At 39.3% G+C, this 23,477-nt stretch overlaps 1 protein-coding gene across 19 annotated transcripts in view; it reads right to left on the reverse strand.

The window, feature by feature from the left end:
- The window catches only part of APBB2 (amyloid beta precursor protein binding family B member 2), a 336,396-nt gene extending 334,551 nt beyond the window's left edge, over nucleotides 1-1,845 (reverse strand). For 17 of the 19 annotated variants that reach the window (XM_039845051.1, XM_039845045.1, XM_039845042.1 and 14 more), the window contains exon 1: nucleotides 1,714-1,845. The gene's annotated coding sequence lies outside the window, so the exon portion shown is untranslated. The remainder of the gene's footprint in view (nucleotides 1-1,713) is intronic. The other 2 variants (XM_039845038.1, XM_039845040.1) reach the window with 2 other exon arrangements.
- Nucleotides 1,846-23,477: the final 21,632 nt, after the last annotated feature.

A 23,477-nucleotide genomic window follows, 5' to 3' on the forward strand; every position in this document is an offset into this window, starting at 1 on the left:
TTCAGGGTCACACAATAAGCGTATGACAAAAGGACAGCAACAGATATCTTGCATCTGCCCCTCCTGGGCTTCTGACTACCAGCCCATTGTACTCTGCTGCCACCTGTGTTCTCTCAACATTTCCCCCAGGGTGGAGGTTCCTCATCCTCTTGATAAATGTCATCCTTTCGAAACAATGCCATTTCTAGGATTCTGCAAGTTACAACAAACAAGTGTTGAGCAAATGTTGCTGTCAAGCTACAAAATGAAAATACAACAAAGCTGCTACCTACATTCATAAAGAAATGCCCCCTCAAGGATTCTGTCTGTTCCTGAAAGTTCAGAGACAGGAATTCTGATACGCAATTATCACGGCCATTTGAGGACAAGATTTGAAATATAAATCCATAACAAGAAGAGGAGTAGGGGGGAATCAAAGATTTAAGAGACCCAAATCCAGAACAACGGATCAGGATGCCAGTTTGTTTTTTTAGAACAGTGAAATATTAAAACAAATTACAAACAAATGCCAACCTCATAGTTTCCTCATTTCTTGGAATTCAAACACCACGGCTGGCATCGTTTTATAATCCTGTAGGAATTTCGCCCAAGTCATCAGGCACAATGTAAAGCCAGTGACTGAGGGACTTCTTTAAACAAACAAACAAACAAACAAACAAAAAACTGTGCCCTCCCAGAGCCCTTTCTTGTCAGAGCTTCTGACACTGACCTTATTCTCCTCTTAGCGTTAGCCCTCCCCGACCGCTTAATCCATCCAAAAACGTTTGTGACAGTGTGGCTCTAAACTGCGCAGAACTTGACTACAAAACGGCCACAACTCTAAATGTGTTTTCTCCAATTTATATTTTTTTAATTTAAGTCCCACGCTCCCTTGCCATTCGCCCGTGACTCCTCAGTTCTCTCTCTTCACTCGTCGAGACCACCTTTTATTGTTTCAATGGAACTTCGCATTCCTCCTTCCATCGAGCAATGTTTTCATCGCACGAATGTCATCTCTAGCGTTCAACCCTCCATTCCGCCTGGCGGGCAGCAGAGGGGCTTTTTGAACCCAGTGGCCAGCTTTCCTGATTTGAACAGCCATTTTCTAGTTAAAACGCTCTCTACTTCCGAGGGGGGAAATGAACTTTTCCCCCTTTGATTTCGCTGAGGCCGGTCTCTGAATCCCCAAGAAGCCAGCCCCGCCTCCAACTCCCCGGGAGCGCGCTGTCGCCCCGCATGGAAGAGCCCAGCCGCACAGCAGAGGCCGGTGCCAGGGCAAGAGGGTGTGCGCTCTTCCCTGCCGGCGCCCATCCTTACTTTTCTCCTCCGCAGCGCCCCTCGGGCGCACCCCCTCCAACCGGTCTCCCCCGCCCCAGGCCCTGCCAAGCCCGGGCAGCCGAAGGAAAGAGGGCGCCAGGAAGCAGGAGGGATGCAAGTCAAGGAGTGAGCCCGCAGTCGCCGTGCCACCTAGCCTTGCGGCGCGGGCTGAGGGCGCACCGGACTCCGCAGCGGACGCCCGCTGCAGATGCGGCGGCAGCTGCTGCAGCTGTGGCTGCCGCTGGGCGGGCGGCAGTGGCCGCGCAGCCCTCGGGGCCGGGAGGAGAGGAGCAGCCGCCGGGGCTACGCGCAGCCACTGGCCGCACGGCGCTGCCGCTGCCTCCGCCCGGGTCTCTCGCCGCACTCCTGGGCCGTTCCGGGGTCCAGGGAAAAAGCAAGGAAGAAAGCGAGGCTCACCAGCGGTGCGCGCGGCGATCGCCTCCGCTCCAGCGCCCGGCAGCTTTGCTCCAGTCCCGCCCTCCGCCGAGCGCCCGGATCAGCTGCGGGTGCAGCGCACGAGCTTCCTACTTGAGACCAAGACGAGCTCCAGCGACTGAGCATGCCCAGTGCCGCTCCGTGAGTCCCTCACAGGGAGCGGCGCCGGCGAGATTCCACTTCTCCAGGCTTTGGCGGCGGCTGTGCGAGGAGAGGCTGGAGGGGCCTGGTGGGGCGGGGGCCGAGCGGGAGAAAGGCGGGGCCGGGGGCGGAGGCCTGGGAGGAGGGGGAGGGCCGCGCTACTAGTGCGACCCCTGCAGGCAGAGGCTGCAGGGCCTCTGGGAGGCACGGTCCCCTGTAACGTCTGGGAAGATATCAAGGAGGCAATGGGGGCCAGGGTGTCGAGACCCAAAGGCCGAGATTTGAGATGCAGCCGGGTTTCCCCTTCATGTAGTCTGGCGCCTGTCTGCACCAAAAGGCAGTTGGGTAAGCTTATACCTGGGTAGTCTTTTCTCCCACATATCTGCATTCCCTTATAATGGGAAAATGTCCTCGTATGGGAGCTGCCCACACCCTCCCAGCTGCAACTTATAGGCAAGACCTTCTCCTTCCTTCTGCCTCCTCATCCAGAATCCCAGGTATACACCACACACACACACACACACACACCCAGATCACCGCAGGGGAGAAACACATAATTTCCTTTGCACTTCCAGGAAGATTACCTATAACTCAATTATAAGCAGACAAGCAAGGTCCTGATAAGACTGGATATTCAGTAAGTGGTAATCGGTGCTCTGCCCAGACACTGAGTGACATCCCAAGGCATCCTTAGGGTTGCTCTTTCCCCAGTGCAGCGATTGTCAAACTTGAGCCTGAGTCAGATGGCCTGGAGGGTTTATGGAAACACGATTGCTGGGTTCCACTCTGAGTCCCTGTGGGTAGATCTGTGGTGGGGCCCAAGTATCTGTATATCTAACAAGTTCTCTGGTGATGCTGGTGATTCTATTCTGAGGGCTGCACTTTGAGAACCATTACTCTACACATACAGCCTTAATTATGACCTCCATCAGAAAGATTATGCTAAAAGTAAATTAATAGCAATAACAAAGTGATGAATCCTCACACATCCTTATCCCCAAATCTCAGAATGCACTCCTTCCTCAAATAACAAACTTACACCAGTTGGTCATTCTTCATGTGAGGACTCTATGCTTTGAGCGAAGGCAACTTTATTCTTTCGAACATCATGAATTTATTGAGGACCCACAGGGTCTTATAGTAAGCCTGCAATAGCAGTGGTTAAAAAAGCCCAGACCCCTGCCTTCATGGAGCTTACAGTCCAGCGAGGTGGACAGACATCCATCACATAATTACTCAAAAATGTCACTTCAAACATGGAGAGTGCTAGAGGGAAATCTATTAGGCTTGTATAAAAGAGTGTATACTGTATAATGGGACTCTGATGAAGATCAGAATAGGATTGGAGGGAATGAATGGTGGGGGGAAGCTGCCTCTTGGAAGAGGGATTTCTGGCGTTTGCACAATTTCTCTCAGACTCATCTGGAAGCCAACAATCATGTGGCTCCTTCCTGCAACACAAAACAATATTTGCCACAGAAATCCCCATAAGTCCATGAAAGTGCTCACCCTTGGGGCTGAGTCTCTGCACCCCAAGATCTGCCTGGCGAGCCTGCGGACCCTGGATAGCTGGGGGCCCAATTTGGTAAATGTAACTCACTCTGGGAAAATGCAGACTAAATTCGAAAGCCTTCCAGTTCTAATCTATGTCCTTCAGGCCCAGAAAAGCGAGAAATAAGCCCAAGACCACTCTGCCCGTTTGTAGCAGACATTGGATCGGCCTCCTGCCTTCCAAGCAGGTCTTCTTTCCGCGCTCCATTCCCTTGGACCCCAGAACTCCCCGTTGTTCCCTAGGAATCCTGCCCTGCCACCTCTTCTCTGAAGAGTCCAGGGGTGGTAAAAGGGACCTGCCCCGCCCGACTGGGTCTTCTCCGGACGGGGAGGAAAACCCGCGGTGGAGTCCTTGTTAGCGGGGCGGGGCGAAGCGCGCAGGCGCAGTGGCCGCTAGGTAGGGCCGAGGAGGCGCCCAGCTCCACACCTGATGCAATCAGCCTTCCGGAAACGGGTCCTGCCGTCGCGCTCTCCCAGGAAGCGCTTTTGCGTCCTCCACCGTCCGCTGTGTCCCCCGCCCCAGTTGCGAGTCTCCTTGTCGCCCGACTTAGCCTCGGGCGGAGGGCGACGTTCGGCGTCCCACTGGAGACCCGCAGGAGGAGTTGGGAAGGCACCGCCTAAGAAAGCAAAATCCCTGGCTTTCCTAATAGTGACGTGGAAACGGCACCGAGCTTTCCTTGGCTGCAGGAGGAAATTCCCTTAATTCTGTTATTTCTAGAGAAGACGGGCGGGGGTTGGCGGTGGAGGGGAGATTTTTAACCTTTCTTTGCTGCCTTCCTTCGTTGCTTCGTCCGCCTTCCGACACACGTTTTCTTTCTCCCTCCCTAAAAGGAACGTTTATAGTAACAGCCGTTTTAAGGCAGTATGGAGAGAACTTCTTGATCTCTCTCTTCGTCTAGCTAAATATGTAACAGCACGTTAGCTCTACTACATAAAGCCTTCCACTATACACATTTTATAAATAAGTAATTGGTTTCTCTATATCTCGTCATTTCAGTTTACAAAGAAAATCATTTCTCGTTTCTCCACCTCATGCAATTTGATATCTATTGTGAATGGATTTTTTTCCTTCATGCTGGCTCATTGATTGTTTTCCAAGGAAATGATATATTCCAAGAATATTCCAAGAGCATGTTTTTAAAAGCATGAAAATAAAAATTACCTCTGTAAGTTCTTTAAGACCAAAGAGAAAAGGAAAAGGCAGATTCAAAGAATTTTAGTTGGAAAGATATTTAGGAGATCATAATAGAATTCCTTCCGGATCAACATAGATTTGACAGAGGACATTTACCTCTCTGTGGCCCAAAGAGGTAAATGACTTTTCCCAACTTAACAGTCAAATCAATGACAGACCTGGCACTTGTATACAGATTTCATGAAAAAATCTGTATTCAGCCTAATGAAAAACTGTATTTGTTTTTTACACAAACACTACGCAGAATACAAGACTACATTAAAGTGCTGTTTATTCAATCCAGAAGTTACAAAGTACGAAATCGATGGGAACAAAGGGAATCCTATTTCTTGTTTCTACCTCTGAAGTCATTAGTCTTTAAACAGTTCTTGATCTATCCAACCACTATACAAACCTATCCAACCAACCGCTTCTAAGATTACCAGAGACCACGCGTTAAACATTTCAATTAAAGTAGGAAATTCTTCAGAACCTCAAGACATCAGGACTCTTTTGAGTCAATATTTAGAGCCTCTAATATTTTTGCTTGATCATGTAGTCCACAAACTGTTTGAAGTTAAGCCAAGGGAATTATAATGACCACAACAAAATATCAAGGTTATTATTTGCCACTGTACTGATTTAAAATAACAAAATGGAAATCAAAGTGAAAGACAAAAATAACTGCAAAACTCAAGACTTATCAGAACCTTACCTACCCTTTTACCTTGATGAACATGTGTTTCTTTCTGGAATAATCTGACATTTGGAGATGTGGAAAAATACCTTTACTTATGCAAAAATAGAGTTGAGTAAATGTCAAAACACAGAAGTGCAAAGTACAAACTCATCACAAGATACTAGTTACAGAATAGCAAACTTTTACTGAGTGCTTAGCATGTGCCAAGTACCAGCTCAGCGTTTTACATGTTATTTAACTGAATCTTTGAGGAGGGTGCCATTATTATTTTTACTTTACAGGTAGTGAATATGATGGTTGAGAATGTAGAGTAACTAACTCAAGGCACAACATATTCAGTGCAGACCTGAGATTTGAACCCTGGCATTTGCTTGGAGGTTGGGCTTTTAAATAACACACTATACAGAAAAAATCTAAATACAGAAAAAATGATTGATTTTATCTCATATAAGAAATGAAATGGAGCACTGTACTTACTCTCCTTCCGAAGATAAGACGATAAAATTACTTTGTTTTCCACATTAGAGAAAGAAACCTTTCTAATTGTGGTCCCTAAACTTGAGACCAATCTTACAGATATGAAGGAAGATGATCAAATACCTAGTGATTTTTCAGAGGTATTAGCAAGGCCTCCCCTCTGATGGACCTTCTCCATATTTGACTGGTTCCTCTAGTCCTAAACAATACAATATAGTAGTCACTAGCCACTTATGTTTAATTTTAAATTAAAATTTCAGTTCCTCAGTCATATTAGCCACATTTCAAATGCTTAAAAGTCACATGGGATAATGGCTACTGTATTTATGCAAGTATAAAGCATTTCTATCACTGCAGAAAATTTCATTGGACAGTGCTGCTCTAATATTTTACCTCAGTAGTGTAAGGCTTAATCTCTCTTCACTCTGCAGCATTCCTCCTCTGAGAGGACCATGTTTTTAGCTCTGCCTTTCTCTTGAGTTTCAGTCCTATTTTTCCAAACTAAAATGATTTTCAGAGTGTAGAATATTAGCATGGAAAGACTGAGCTTTGGAGAAAGAACTTATTTCACATCTCAACTCTTTTATTTACCATCTGTGTGACCTTGGGCAAGTTACATAACTACACTAAACCTCAATTTTCCTATCTTTAAAATGGGCATCTTAATCATGGGTTTGTTTAAGATTAAATAAAATAACACATGTAAAGCTTCTAGTAGGCCTCACATAAATTTCCTTCCTTCCGTTTCTATTTCAGTTAATGACATCAACAGTTACTCAGCTTTCCAAACTAGAAAACTCAGTCATCTTCGATTCCTCCTTCCTCCTCAACCAACCGCTTCAAATTAGTCATCAAGCCTTGTTGCCCCCACTTCAGGGATGTCTCTCAAATCCAGGCCCTCCTTTCTGTCACACTCCCACCGTCCTCACTGGCTTTTCATGCACTATTTCAGTATCCTGCTAACTGACCTCAGTGACACCCATCACTTCTAATCCAAGCCCTTCCTCCATGCCACTGCCAGAGTGATTCTTCTAAAAAAAGATGCTGATGATGTCACTCCCCTCCTTTGAAATCGTTGCTGACTTCCAATTGCTTAAGAATAAAAACTGCTAAAGCTAAAGACTCACTTGACCAACCCCCCATTCCATTTCAAGCTTATATTTGGACTCCTCTATTACCAATTTCTCTTTCAGCTACCTCTCCCCCAGGTCATAACTCTCTCTATACCCCATTCCCCCCTCACTATACCCTACCAGCAATCAGTGCTCCATGAGGCATTTCCGGAATAGGTAGTGAATGGTCTTTCACGTTTTTGCCCTTGTACATACCCTTCTCAGATTGAACCGACTCTTTATGTCTTTTTTATCTGGCAAATTCCCACTTATTCTTTAAGTTTCAGTTCAGGTATTACCTCTTAAAGGTTAGTCAACCTAAAAAAGGGTGGCGACTAGCTCATCTGTGGTGCCATTCATTTAAAAGTATAGATCCTATACCTGGGCTACCCAGTCTTAAATCTTGGCTGTACCATAATCCTACTCATGATTTTGGGAGAGTGACTTACCCTCTCCTAACCTCAGTTTCCTCATCTAAAAGTGTTGATAATCATAGCATATACAATTTAGTGTTATTGAAAGCTTAATGCACATTAAGCTTGTAATAATGTACCCAGTCATAGATAAGTGCTCATTATATATTATCTTGAAATTATTACTGTTAAGACTAATTATTCATCTATTTTATCCTTTTGTCTATGTGGGTCTTTTTTTTACATTTTTAAATAAATTTTTTACTTTCAAAAAATGTTTACATTTCACCCTTACATTTGATTTTACATTAAATAAAAAGTGTTTTACTTGCTATTCACTGAACAAAATTTAGAAAACACTGATAGCAAACCAAAAGAATTAGATTCTCTATTGTTTGGGAACTTCTTATTTACAAACAAAAGGAACCTTCTCTCGTTAACTTACCTAGAAAAAAAAATTACAGAAGGGTTGTCTGGTAGCCCACTGCATCAACACAAAGATGGAAAATTGGTTCAAAAGAGTTTAGGCTCTAGAGAAGGCTGGCAGCAAATAACACAGACTAGACTGCAGCACTATATGTCACCAATGCCCCACCCCACTGGCCACTTGCCATGGCCACTGTTCCTAAATCTTTGCAGTTTATCATATTCTCCTTATCCAAGGTCACAGGTAGAAATATACAAGGTCACATGCCTATACATTTGCAGCCACAAGAAAGAGAGAGGGAATATTTGCCTCCCTTCAAAACCTCTACTGGGAAATAGAGCCCTCCAACCACGAAAACACAAACAATAGGGGATTCACCAAAAATAGAAAGAGGATCTTATTCCTCCCCCCAACTCCCCACATCCCCTTTCCAAGATGCTTCACTCATACTTGATCACTCACTGGCAAACATCATGTACCTCCATGCTTTCATGCCTTTGCTTTTGCTATTCCCTTTACCTGCAATATACTCCCTGCTTTACTCATTGACCCACTCCTACCTCTTTCACCTTGTCTACTTTTCAAAATCATTCTTCTAAGACTGAGATTCTTCCTTGAATCTACTGCACAGGTTAATCACTCACTTCTTGGTTCCAGAGCATGTCATATGATTTTGTAGCACCTCATACATACACTTAGATGTTGTATCATTCTTTGTTGCTATACTGTGAATTCCTATTTCCAGCTTTATCACATAGAAGACACAATAAGTATCTGTTTAATGAATGAAGGAAAGAAAAAAAGGAAAATTAGCTTTTATTAAAGTACTGTACTAAGAGCTTTACAATATTAATTTATTCTCAATTTATAATTCGATTTTTCCTCAGATAGGCTGTATCATCATTTTATCAGAGGAAACTGAGGAACAGAGGAGTTAAGTTACTTTCCCAAGGTCACACAGGTATTAAAAGACAGAGGCAGAATTTGAGCAAGGCAGAGATTAGGCTCTTATCTAATGAAGTGTCATAACTGTGAAAGGTAGTACATGGACCTTTTTCTAGAAAATTCCACTACAGTGTGTTTTTTTGTTTGTACGTTTTTTAAGCCCTATAGCCTCTGGTAAGAAAGAAGAGAAAGCTAACTAAATTTCTCTGTAAATTTTCACTATTATTTAGAAAATTTTACAAACACTTATTTCATGATGCTTGAACAATGATAATGGATAATGGTCTCTATACAGGAAGTCACAGAAACTCAGTTTTGAGCATAAAAGCACACAATAAAATTTATCACACTCTTTGTCTCTGCCCTTCCCCCAGGTTACCAAGAGTTATTACTGTAGACACTTGCATTCTACTGAACTAGCTCTGGCTACAAAAAAATGTATGTTCTTATGCTCAAGGCAGTTTCCTTCCCTGTCCATATTATACCCTCTCATCCCTCCCAAAATCCTTGTTTTGCTTATCTTTAGACAGTACAAATTTAAATCTGGAGTACCAATGTATGGTGTCTCACATTTAATAGTCTGAATAGATAAGGGCAAGGATTTAAATCTTATAAGTGGAGAAAAAGCATCACCTTCATGTTCAAACGGTGTAACATAAGTAATACCACCCAACCTGGAGAAATACTCATTTTAAAATTTATATGAATATAGTTAAATAGAGGGGAGGAAATCTGAAACAAAGAGTGCTGGAAGACAGAAAAGGTTACAAAAGAACCAGAAATTATTGACAAGAGAAAAATACTTCACTCATACCAGAGATAGACTAGAAATATACTGCTAAGAAATTGATAGGCTCCTTGAACAAGCAAAGAAGTTATAGTCTCCTTTCTCTACTTGTTCTTGCCAAGTATTTTACCCTTTTAAACACCTCATTACAAAGTCTACAAAAAAGGAAGGAAGGAAGGAAGGGTAAAGAGAGATGGACAGAGAAGGAAAATGGAGAAAAAGACCTAGAGCTCTCTTTGATTTAAGAGATTATCATTATAAGTAAACATCTGTCATTAGGTTAAATGAAGACTAGCTCCTTGCAAATTTTGGTGGGTATAAAAACTGAATTTTGGAGGGGAGGAGGCATTAGTATAGGGGAAAAAAGTGTAATTAAAAGTAATATCTAACATGAAGGTTACCTATTAGGAGAAAAAATATTCTGGGTAGGGTTAGTTAGGTAAAAGGAAAGCGTTCAAAGGGATATAAGTGTTACATCACTTGAGACACTTAAAATTAACCTGGATGAAGAATTAAAATATATTTTGTAGAAAGCAATCCTTTCTGAAAAGCTCGTAGATCAGCTCTAATTGATTTTTCCACCTCTAATTTCTTTGAATTTCTGTGATGCTATTCTTAGAAGACAAATGAGTTTTTTTTTAGAATGAATGTTCTATCTTCATTTTAATGAAATAAGATATGATTTCTCATGAAAATAGTTTCCAAGCCAATGACTTTGCAAGTAATAATTCTGTTATTTCATTATAAAAGTTAAAGTTACAGCATTAGTAAACATGATAAATTACAATATATTTTCTTCCACCATTCACTAGCAATAGTCTTGGAATAAAATTCCCAAGAAGTGAAGGAATAGGATACAGTCCAAAAACAGGAAAGGTGGAGCAAATAGTCTACCAGTTTCTGCTTTTTTGTTCTAGGTTCATATCCTGTCTAGAAACTTATCACTGAGAGGAAAATATTTAGTTCCATTGAAATTGTGTCAAATTTTGTATTATTGAATCCGATAATTGTTTCGAGGAGATAAGGGACAATATCATCATCTATTATTAGGAAAGAACTAAGGTAGAAATGTACTAGAAAAAACTTTGCCTGGTATCTGAATTTTCTTAAAAAAACACTTTGCCTAGGAAAAGAAGAGGAAACACTAAATGAAACAGAAAGTATATCTGTGCTTACATATATTGTGATTTTCAAAGCTTTTCTACATACTTTGATAAATGTTATTGTTTTTCTGCCAATAAAAATACAATTAGGAAAAAACATTCTTGATTAAGAAATACTTTTTTATCCCTAAGTCATAAAGGCATCTTTTACTATTACATTCTGATAAGTTTCAGGTTTTATGTATTTTATGTCTTTACATTTTAATCTTTAACCTGCTTTTCTAATATGGTTTGAGATACAGGCATAATTTTACAAATAGAAAGCCAACTGTTCTGATGCAACATATTGAATAATCCTTCTCATCTGCAATGCCACTCTTACACCAAGTTCTCATTGGTCTGTTTCTAGTCTATTCTATTCCACCGATTAATATTTTTATAATTGTACTAATGCTGCACTATTTCAATTTATATAACTTTATAATATATCTTGACATCTGGTAGGGTAGGTCTTTCTTTTCCTCCTGCTTTATTAAGACTATCTTAGCTCTTCTTTCACAATATCTCTTTCATATGAAATTTATAATATCATTTTTGATTAAATATCTTTAGAATTTTGATTGTTATTACATGTAAAATAGATTAACTTGAGGATAACTGATATGTTTACATGTCCTCAATTGACAATGGAGTCGCTTTTCTGTGATACTAAGTAGGATTATTTCCAATAACCAGAATTGCTTTGCTTTTATAGCCATCTACCACTCAGGGTATGGTAGACATTAGGCCTGTTCACAAATATTCCAGTTCTCTTCTTCCTGGGAACACGGTAGAACTACATTTCTTACTCCCCTTTTTAAATCAAGTATGATTTATAGCTTGTTTGTCTTATGATATATGAGTGGAAACAATGTGTGTCAGCGCTAGGTGGAAACTTTAAGAGCCTGTATGCCTTTTGCTCATGTCAAAGTAAGACCAGCCTCAATTCCTGAGGGACTGCAGGGAGCAGAGTCTCCCCCTGGCCTTCTTTGGACAAGTAGTGTGAGCAACTGGTAAACCATTGCTGTTTGAAGCCACTGAGATTTTGAGGTTGTTTGTTATCCCAGCATAACCCATCTACTCAAAAAATTTTTTTTTCTTTTTAAGGAAGAATTGTGACATCTAAGAAACTTTAGTCCAGAAATATTTTTGTTGAATTCTATTACTAATTCATAAGGTATTTTCCAAAGGTACCTACAGCTAGAATTTAGCAGTTTAAAAATTGGCTTGTAGCTTCCTGAGAACTGATGCCACTCTCATTCCTGAAGGAGAGCTCGTGAGCTTTTAAAACTCTTCCTCACTGTGTCAGTTGACCTGAAACATAAGCCACCAAAAGTTGGCAGAGCTTACAGTAAGGAAAACCAACACTAAAGATTAAATATGTTAGACCTGTTGGATCATGGTCATAAGAAAATAAACACATTGGCTTCTGTTTTCACCAGTTAAAAAAACAAAATAGAAAATAGCTACACATAAATGGATGTGTAAAAAAAGAAATGAATGGCTGTCATAGATATATGCAATGAGATACAAAGGTAAGAAGTTCATAAAAATCACCTCATATTAATCACTTCATTACTAAGTAATTATTATTTTGTTCATGGTTTCTATACTATTCATTACAGAAATTTAAAATACAGAGAGTAGAAATATCATACATTTTGCACATGTTTGAAGCATAATATACATGTAAGTTGAAGAGGGGATATAAGAAATAGGCAATAAAGAAAGCAGGAAACATAAGAAATATATAGAACAGTAAAGAAATGAAAAGTAAGGCTTAAATAGGAATTCAGAGAATAAGAATATCTTTTTAAAACAAACACATATGAAGTGAAATGCAATGTGAATAATCAATTCATGGAAATTTATTAATTTGTGAATGTATTAAAACTGATAATGTGTATCATTATCATTTTGGAACATATTAAAACCTGATTTTTTATATATACATTATGTATTATATATATAAAGCATATATATAAAGTATATATATAATACATACATATTATATATATTATACATACATATTATATAATATATATATTATAATATATATAATATATATATTATATAATATGTATGTACAAAGTTGTTTTCCTCTCAATTTCCTTGGCTTAAAAGCTATCCAAAAGTGTGAAACATAATTTCATTTGAAATGAAACTTTAAGGAAAAACATTTTTTTTAAACTTTGCTATAAAATTGAAATAATTGTTGCCCAAATGATGGATATGGATATACTCAACAATGTGATTGTAATAATGCCACTGAACTGTACACTGAAAAATGTTTAAGATGGCAAATTTTATGAGTGTTTTGCCACAATTAAATATATCTATATAGACATATAAATGTGTGTATATATGTATATATACATATATATAAAAGTAAGCCACACTAAGAATAGATAATTCGTCTTTTGTTCATAGCATTTGAGAACATAGACATATATATATATCATACAGTAATTTATATTTATAAAATAATTCTCACTTTTTCATTGGTATTGGAGAATAGAAAGAATCTTATTAAAGATGACCCATCATATTTATTAGTCAGGGCACTTTGGGTTATAGGACCAGAGCAAAAGACTGGAGCAAAAGAGAGAATGCATTGGCACTCTTAACTAGAGAGTCTGGGTGTAGGTTTGTAATGACTGAGACCAGTGGATATTATAAGAATTGGGTCTTTATTCAGCTCCAAGTTCTGCCTCTCTGCTTTTGTCTGGACTGAATCACCTTCTGGCAGGGCCTCTCCACACTGCATCCTCCTCCAGCTGCTCCAGACCTGCCCTCTTTTGGCCAGTAATTCCATCAGTTCTAGCCAAAGTTCTGGAATTGAGAGCTTGACCTAAGTCCCCTGCTTGTCCTGAAGCCAGAAACATGGGGCCGGGGCGGGGGCGGTGTGGTCCAGTCTCACCAAAGAAAATGGCTAGGAAATGGTGAGAGTGTTCCCACCATCCTTCCACCAAAAAAATGATGTGTTGCTAATAAAAAAGGAATGAATGCTGAGTAGGCAGAAACAACAACAATGTGACCAGTCGAATGTCCTCTAAAAGTAATGCTGGATAATTATATTTGCCAAACATGTAATTTTAACTGCCTCTGTGCCTTCAGCTTACTAAATGTCTCACTAACCAATTATAATTATATACAAATACGTCCAATTCTCTTAGTCTGGAAATAACACAAATAGAAATTAGGATAAATTAACTCAAAAGGTAAAAAATAAAATAAAAATGGATAAGTTCTTTTCACCAGAATCCATACATCAAAGTAGCTAAGGAACTCTATGATGAGCAAAATACCGTCCATTCCCCAACCCTTATAACTGCGTCAGTAAAGAAAAGCTCTTTCTAAAATTCTGCCTGGGGATGTGCCTATGTCAATCTGTTCTTTCTTCCTCATCTTCCCTTTCACATTCACTCTTTATCCTCTTTACAGAGGAAAGGCACATCTCTATCCCAACCTGAATCTAACTCTGGTGCTTTGCCTTGGGTGTAAAGCTAAGCAAAGGTACAATTCAAAATACTGCCAATAGTGTTGAGGCAGCTAAAGACTATAAAGATTGGACTGTTGTGCAAGTCCATTGATTCCAATTCTTTGCAATAAACAAAATTGAAGGTAGAAAAAAATGAAGTTGTCAGCTAATAGATAAATGAACATAATTTTTATGATTTTTTGCATATACATTAGGAGTGCAAAAAATGTAATTGACATTGCTACAACAAAATGCCTTCCATTCCCATGTATTTTTTTTATATGAACAAGATTTCTCAGAGTTATTTCTATAACAGTGAAAAACAGGAATGAAATTGATGTTAAGCCCTGTCTCAATGGTAGAAGAAGAGGGTTTACTATTATTATTTTTAAACCTTCTAGTAATAATAGTACCTATATTTATCCACAAATACATAAACTAGTTTTCAAAAATGCAGCCTCATTCATCTTATAAAGAGATGCACATCCCCCAAATTTTTTACTTTTTATGTTTAATAATTTTTCATAAAATCTGTAATACATTTATGATATTTTAATAATATGTTGGTAATAATAAAAACACAAACTAGAAGGTATTTTAAAATATTTAAACTTAGGCCACAGGAAATAAAAATGAAATTTAATTCTTATAGAGAATCATGCTAGAATGATAAAAGACTTTTAGGCATACAAATACATTACATGAGGATAAAATTTTCTGGAAGAAATGGAATAGAAATATGAGATAAAGAGCAAAAGGAACAACATAAAATTTCCCTCTGTTAATGAACAGCTGGCATAAGTATTTTAAAAATACATGCTAGTGATTACCAAATTGTTATATTTAACTCCATTAGATACATTTAAAAGAGTAACACTTTATTAATAGAATCTTTGCATTGATTTAAATTTATGATACAAAATTTTAGACATCAACTTAAAAACATATGAGGGGGTACATTGTTTATCGGCCTATGTTAGCCAAAAATGTTTGAGGACTACTGATCTAAAGGATACTTTAAAATGAGAGTGACCTAATAAGGTAATACATATATGAGTCTTAAGGGAGCCCACAGAAAAGCAGATGCTTAGGAGGTAGTCATACCTGTTGTGGTTTGAGAGAAGGTGCAGGAGGAGGTACAGTTTGCAGAGAAAAGGCTAACTAGCTGCCCAAACTGGGTCAGACTCTCAGCTTTTAGTCCTGGAGGCTTGATTTGGTCAGAATACTTCATGGTTAATACTTCATATTCACCACACTCACAGATTTCTTATTAACTTATAGTAAGAACTGCAACTATCACATCCAGTATGATGTGATAAAAGCCAAATTACAAGCAAAAGTCATTTGCTAGGTCCAGTGGATTCAGAATAACGGTTGGAATGGAGTGATGCAGGAGCATAATGACCCAAGGTTTCTGCAGCCTACTGCACCTTCTGATGCTGCAGGGGAACCATGGGGGAACCATGGAGACTGAAGGACTCCACTTCAAGGGGTAGTTTGTACTCGTGGGCAGAGCTGGGAGGGATCCTGCCAGCTTCTAGCTCTCAGGGCTTCCTTGTCTATGCTAGCTCATGATTTCTCAGATTCATTATGTTAGAATACTAGGAGCCCATTAATCATAATCAAATCTCAATCCTGTCTTCTTTATTTGACCTGCTGCTCACTTAAACTGAAGTTTTGGGCAAAGTCATTCCTCAGTCACAGATTTACAGACAATATCTTGGCCTTCTTCCAACCTAAGATGAATTACATTCATTGCTTAATTAATTCGTTACACATTTATTGAGCTCCAACAAATGCACTGAAGCATACCAAGATCAGGGGATAGAGAAATAAGGCAGACTCTGCTTTTAAGCCCTTACATGCAAGCAGGCGATTCTCATACAGTGTGATAAATGCACAATCAAGGGTCATAGGAGAACAGTGAATGGAAATGAGGGACAGAATTCACAGAGGAAACATTTTAAATCTATTTTGAATAAAGAATAGAAATTTACTAGGAGTGGTTGTAATAACCATCTAACATTGAGAGTACAATCAATATTTGGAGATGGGCAAAGGCATTGCATCTTTAGAGAATGGTAAAAAGTTCAGTGTTGCTAGAACTTAGGGTTTTGTGGGAGAAGGTGCAGAAGTTTGGATTCTGACAATCTGTACTGGGCGAGTTTGCGTATGATTTCACATGAATTGGACTGGTAGGCAAGTAAGGAAGTAGCAAACATCCTAGACACCTTGGAAAGACACATTGGGCCAGATGGTAGAATATAAAACACAAAAATTCGGGAGCCTACCGCAATGAAACTTCCAAGAGTCCAGAAGTATGGGCCTTGACAAAATATCCCTTCCAAGGGTAAGGACGGGTTGCTGCATATAAGAAAAAGCAGAACACCCAGTGCTATTAGAGTATTTTAGAGGCAATACACCTATTTTGGACAGCTACTTTGACCCATTTATGCAACAACCCAAAGGCTTTCTCATTTTGAGTAGAGTACAGAGGAGAGATGACTTCCCAATGGGCCCAGGCTGCTGTGAAAACTGCTCTGACACTTGGGCTCTCTGGCCCAATAAATGCCATGGTGATAAAACTGTGACAGATGGTGATTCTGTGAGCCTTTGGCAGGCCCCTCGATTCAGATCTTTAGGATTTTGAGCAAAACTATGCCATCCCCTGCAGATAACTACTCTCCTTTTGGAGAAACAGGTTCTGGCTTACTGCTGAGCTCTAGAGAAGACTGGACTTTTTCAGTCTGAGGTGCCCCTCACGCTCTGAGTATTGGCTGGCCCTTCAAACCATAGAGTTGAATGTACACAGCAGTACTCCCTCATGAAGTGGGAGTGGTAGATCAAGACTGGCCTCTAGCAGGTCCTGAAAACACAAGTATGTTGTGTGAATAGGAGACTCATCCTATTCTTGCTACAATGCCTTTTCTCTCTCAATCCATGCTCATAGGCTGTGGGAATAGAATATTTTTTCTTTACTTTAATAGGAATATATTTGTGTGTGTATTTGTTTTTCTGTTTTATCTCCCTACTCCTTAATATAATATTATTAGTGATCAACCTTAAATCTCAGGATTTATGTTACAGAATATCAAAGCAGGGCTTAACTCAGCTAAAAGAAGAATGAATGTAAATAATTCTAGTAAAGATAAAGTGAAATTTTGTATTTTCAGCAGTTTGAGAAATAGTTGCAGAAGAATGTTTTTGCTCTTGTCTTTATTTGAAAGTTAAATATGTTTACAAGATCAGCCGAGAGTGGCCCCAGGCTCACCACCAAATACTTGGCTACAAACTCACAGAGGCTGTAACTACACAGAAGAAACAGATTCCCATAGCTCTCTTCACAAACTCCCCCGCTTGTGGTACACTTTAGTAGCTGAACTTCTTGGCTTCTCAGATTTCCCTGCGAGCTCTGTCTTGCACCAGTGTTTCAGCAGAACTGCTTGGTGACTCTCTGATCCTCCAAATCCACCATTTCAGACTTTTACTTCCCCAGCTGGTTCCACAGCTGGGTAAGGACTAATTCCTATAATAAAGCCCTTGTCCCACAACACTCACAGTAGCTCTGTTTCCCTGACTGGACGTTGACAGATACAAGGATATTAGAGCCTAGCGCTGAGGCCTAAAGAAGGTTAGGGATTGGTCATGAGGTTACCTAGGGAAGAATATTCCAGGCAAAGGCTCGGAGGCATGAACACACTGAGAAAACTAATATGGTTGAGTGAAGTTAGTGAGGGGAGAGAGTAGGAAGATATGAGATTAGAGAGGTAAGTGGGGAGAGAGGCAAGGTAATGTAGGGCCTTGTAATAATTGTAGGAGCTTTGGCTTTTCTCTACTTGAGATTGGAAGCCACGGGAGCATTATAAGCAGAGTGACATGATTTAACTTATTTTTAATGAGCTCATTCTTGCTGCTATATTAAGAATCTGTAGAAAGCCGATAAGGGCAGAAGCAGCAAGATGAATTAAAAGGCCTACACAATAATCGAGATGAGAGATGTTATCGACTCAAACTCAGCTGTTAGCAGTGAGTAAGGTGGTGACAAGTTGTTAGAATCTGGATCTATTTCGCATATAGACATGTCAGGACTTGCTGTCATCTAGAATGTTGGGTATGAAAGAAAAAAGGAATCAAAGATGACTCCAAGGTTTTGAGCTTGAGCAACGAAGAATGGGATTTCCATTTAATGAAACAGAGAAGGCTAGGGGCAGAACACATTTTGAGAGTAATGTCAGAAGTTCCGATTTGGTAATTTTAACTTTGTGATGCCTATTACATATATAGTGGACTATGTCAAGTAGGCAATTGTATAGACAAATCTTGCATTCAAGAGAGATGAGAAGTAGCCAGAGGACTGAGGAGAATCACTCAGGTGTCCCAATTCTGTGTTACTCCACCTTCCTTACAAGCAGGGAACATGTCTTATTGATCTGCATTGATCCTGACATCTAGTACAGTATTAGTCATTTACCAGGTGCTCAGTAAACGGATGTGAAGCTAGATGACCTAGTGGAAAGACAACATCCAGAATAAAAGAAAATATTTGTAAATCACACATCTGATAAAATACTTATATCTGGAATATGGAACATTTACAATTCAGTAATAAAAAGAAAGACAACCCAATATTAAAAACAGGCAAAGGAACCAAATAAACATAGCCTTACAGAAGATTTATGAATGGCAAACCACATATAAAAAAATTAACATTATTAGCCATCAGAGAAATGCAAATCAAAATTACAATTAGATACCACTCACTTCACCAGGATGGCTAGAATCAAAAGTATAACAACAAGCGTTGGCAGGGTTGTGAAGAAATTGGAATCCTCGCACACTGCTGGTAGGAATGTAAAATGGTGAAGCTACTTCGGAAAATGGTCCGGCAGTTCATCAAAAAGTTTAACGTAGAATTACCACTTAACCCGTCAATTCTACTCTTAGGTATATAGTTAGGCATTGCAATTCTAATAACCAGCAAAGTCAGATTAGGAAAGAGGCAACCTGACTTGTAGAGATTTATGAAGCTAGAACATGGTATCCCTAAGGGCAAAACACATAGGCAATTGATAAGGATACCACTTACCAATAGAAGAAATCAAGGATTTCTTGAGGCTAAGAGAAGATACCCCAATAAGACGTTATAACTCCTTGCCTGGTTTCAGGACCAGATTTAGTTTTCAGACCCAGATTCATTGGCTGAGTCCCCAGGAATAATGATCTGCAGCACCATAAAGAGTATATATGGTAATAATATTCTGAGTTCTTCTCAAAAGTGATCTATGAACATTTACTTAAGTAAATTTACACTGGGGAAAAGGTAATACCCAGACATTTCAAGGACTACTGGACAAAGGGTCTGACTAGAATGCTGTATCATCACAGCCCCTGTAAGAGCAATAAGAGGGGGTCTGGCCAAGGTCTGACTTCCAGTGGGACCACGAGGTTTGTGGACCTAACCAAAGATTGTTTCTTTGATCTTCAAATGTAAAAATAGGCATTTTACATATTTGGCTGTTGGTGCAACCCCCTCATTGGGTCCTATGGCTAACAGCTCTGAAACTATAACTCTTTGGCCAAGATAGTAGTAAAAAACAATATTGTATTCTGGGCGTGGGGGGTGGTGGAGATTAGGGCCATCCTTATGAATCTGAAGAATGCAGGTGAGATGGTCTTCATCATATGTTCAATTCACTGGTCTGGCCCCTACAGAAACTCGATGGATCCTGGAAGCTGACTGCTTTCCGCAAGTAGTAGCTTTACCATATCTACCTGTCAGATGTGGTAACTTTGTTAAAACAGATCTATATTGCCTCAGTTATAAGGTACGTGGTCAATAATTTAACAAAAGTGTACTTTTCTATTCCAATCCAAAAAGAAGGGCAGAAACAGTTTCCATTCACATGGAATTGACAACGATATATATTTATGGTTTTGTCCCACAGCTATGCTTCCTTTCTCACCTTCCATTATAATGTAAGTGTGAAGAGATCTGAACTTCCTGGATATCCCACAGAACATCACACCGATCACTCACAGTGACAATATTATGTTTATCAGGCCAGATGATGATGAGGTGGTTAGGACATTGCAGGCCTTGGTAAGCCCTTGATATGGCACCATTCCACAAGGAAACCAACCAGTCTTATGGTGGCATGTTGAGTTCATTGGACCTCTTTCATCTTGCAAGTGCAAGCAGATCATCTTCTTAGAAACAAACATGTATTAGTGGTGTGGGTTTGCCTTCCCTGCCTGCAGGGCTTCAACCAGCACCACTATCTGATTCCTCCTGGCAAGGGAGCACATGTAATGTCACAGCAACCCAGGAGATCCACTTTATAGCAAAGGAGATGTGAGAGTGAGCTCAAGAGTAGAGATCCACTGGTTGTGTCCCCAACCACACCACCCTGAAGCTACTACCCTGGCTGAGCATTCAAACATCCCACCAAGACAGTACAGCCAACAATTGACTGACTCTAGGCTACAGAGGCTGCCACCTGGTCTCAGAGGAAGGACAGTTCGGCAGGGTGGTTCGTGCTCCAGAGCTTTCCTCCTGTGGATCAGGCCAAGGTTAGACTTCACCTGAGACCACATCCCTGTTTGGCTCTGTCCCCTTCTTTGTTTTGCTTCCTTCTCTTCCTTCAAGGCTCTTCCTGGATAAAGACTTTTCTATCAATAAATCATGGTACACTGAATTTCTCTCTGGCTCTGCTTCTTTAGAACTGGACCCAAGACAATCAATGATAAGTTCATGAAAAATGAAAGCCACTCTGGCTACAAGTCCTCAGAGAGGGCAAATTCCTACTGGAGACAAAAAGTCTGCCCTCATTGATTCTCTCTGACTAAACAGACAGATCATAAGGACTGGGAATCAATCTCCACTTCTCAAACTGGGTTTTTTATACCCTGGGAACATGCATCCACATTCCAGGAGTTATAGGAAATCATAGGATAAAACCACATCCTCCTGGAGTGACAAATATACTAGAAAATGTGGGGAAAATATTTTATACTATAATAAATGTACATCTATTATGAAGTAAAGTACAAAATGGACAAAAAATGTAATAAAACACGTGATCTCAAAAGTCACATTTCTCTTGAGGCAGGCAACTGAGGGTCCCAGAGTTCAAGGTTCTTCTGCTGTAAAGGGTACTTAAGTAGGAAAGTTTGATGAACATGGGCAGACTTGGTGATGGCTACTTTGAAAAAGATAGGAAAACAAGTTCTGTCCTGTATACCAAGGCCAGAAAAAAGGGAACCCAGATTCCACAAAAACAACTTAAAATATGTTATATGTTTTTAGTCCTTCCCCTTATAGTAACTACCATGTTCAGCAGCTTTCTATTTGCTAAACTCTTTTTTTTTTTTTTTTTATGTCTGTGGGTGTGGGTTTTTTTTTTTTTTCCTGACTTTAAGTTTATCTACTTTTGGAATCTTGTAAAAAGAAGCTACATACATTTGGGGCTGTTAATAAACATGAGAAGTTGTATTATGAAAAAGGCCTCTAGAAAATTATAAAATCATATATTCATGAATTTGCTACAGAATAATGGTAGGTGGTACAGGGATGTAAAGTAGAGTACAGTACAGGGAATATAATATTCCACCATGCTGTATGCCTGAAACTAATATAATATTGAACGTCAACTGTATCTGCTAGCACAGTGCATAAACTCAGAGAATCCTAGCAGCACTCTGTAAGGGAGTTACTATGCTTAGCCTTGTTTTACATATGGAAAACATGAAGTTCAGAGAGGCGAAAAAACTTTGCCAAGGTGATTGGAAAATATGTGGGTGTCTACATCTCTCTACACGTTCTGTCTTCTCTACTCTTTGTGCTCATAGAATGTAGGACATATAAAAATAGAGAGATCCAGGAACTTGGTATCTCTAGAATACAATGTCACTGAAGTCAAAAGAGTTGAAATCTGGCCTGAATATAGAACGTTTCATGTCTCACCTTTTACCCTAATGTTCATTTTATACTTTTGTTTTTTTGATTTCATGTTTTGCAATTGGATATTTTAAACCAAAAACTTTGACTTCTTTCCTTTACCAAGATATAATTATTTCTCTCTTATCACCTATATAAATTTTGCCCTGTGTATAACCTCTTGGGCCTGGTATGCTACATAAAAATAAATAGAAGATAAGGTTGTAAATGTCAAAGATCAGAACAAGCAGTTTTCACAAATATAGAAGCCATTAAGAATTCCTTTGTTGTAAAGGTTACATTTTGTTTGCTTCTTTATTAAAAATTTGCCAGGGTCCATGTATACAGTTCGTCTGCCCCTCAAAAGAGACTTAAATGTTGTCTATTTCAGAATTTCATAAATAGAAGCTCAAGTCTATAATTTTTCAAGAGAAAAGATGGAGGTTGACTTGTCCCTTCCTCATCAATATCATCATTTTAAATGTTGTTTAGTACTTTCTTTCCTCTCTGCTGAGTTGCTGGACATAAATCCAAGAATATGAGGCATACATAGCCAGACTCGAAGGATGATTTCTATTCCTTTCCAGCTTGCAGTTTTATAAGTTCATCTCTGTCTCATGTATCAATTAATGTTTATGTTGACATATTTCCCCCAGAGTAATCTACCTGAATTTGTGATACGGGAGCTGTTGTCACAGTTTTTTGTATCTCCTTATATACTTTGCCCCAGTAGATACAGAACATTATTTTTTATAGGTTATTTAGCCAAGATCCTTAGAAATTTTATCAAGACATTAGCATTACATGCATAGAGCAGAGTAGTTGCACACAATTCAAATAATTTTTTTAACAGAAGATTTAAAACACCGTGAGGGTCTTTCCCCTGCCTTTCTGACAAACATTTAATAATTTCAATACTTTTATTCAGGGTATTATCTTATCATACATACAGTAGACTCTCCCTTATCTGAGGGGATACATTCCAAGACTCCCAGTGGATGCCTGAAACCGCAGATAGTACTGAACTGTATATATACTGTGTTTTCCTATACACAAATACTTATGATAAAGTTTAATTTATAAATAAGGCACAGTAAAGCACAGTAAGGCACAACATTACCTAATAATAAAATAGAACAATTATAACAATACATTGTAATAAAAGTTCTATGAATGTGGTCTCTCTCTCTCTCTCATATACAACTGACCTGATAACTGAGGTTAAGTGACTAACGGGCAGGAAGTGTATAGAGATTGGGTATGCTGGACGAAGGGATGATTCGTGTCCCAGAAGAGACAGCTGGATGGCACAAGATTTCATCATGCTACTTAGAACGGTTGGCAATTTAAAATTTATGAATTGTTTATTTCTGGAATTTTCCATTCAATATTTTCAAACAGCAGAAAATGAAACCATGGATAAGGGGGGACTATTGTAAACTGTTTTCTATCTTTTTAAA

This window comes from Pteropus medius, unplaced genomic scaffold, assembly GCF_902729225.1.
Source record: "Pteropus medius unplaced genomic scaffold, Ma_sr-lr_union100, whole genome shotgun sequence".
Taxonomy (NCBI): Eukaryota; Metazoa; Chordata; class Mammalia; order Chiroptera; family Pteropodidae; genus Pteropus; species Pteropus medius.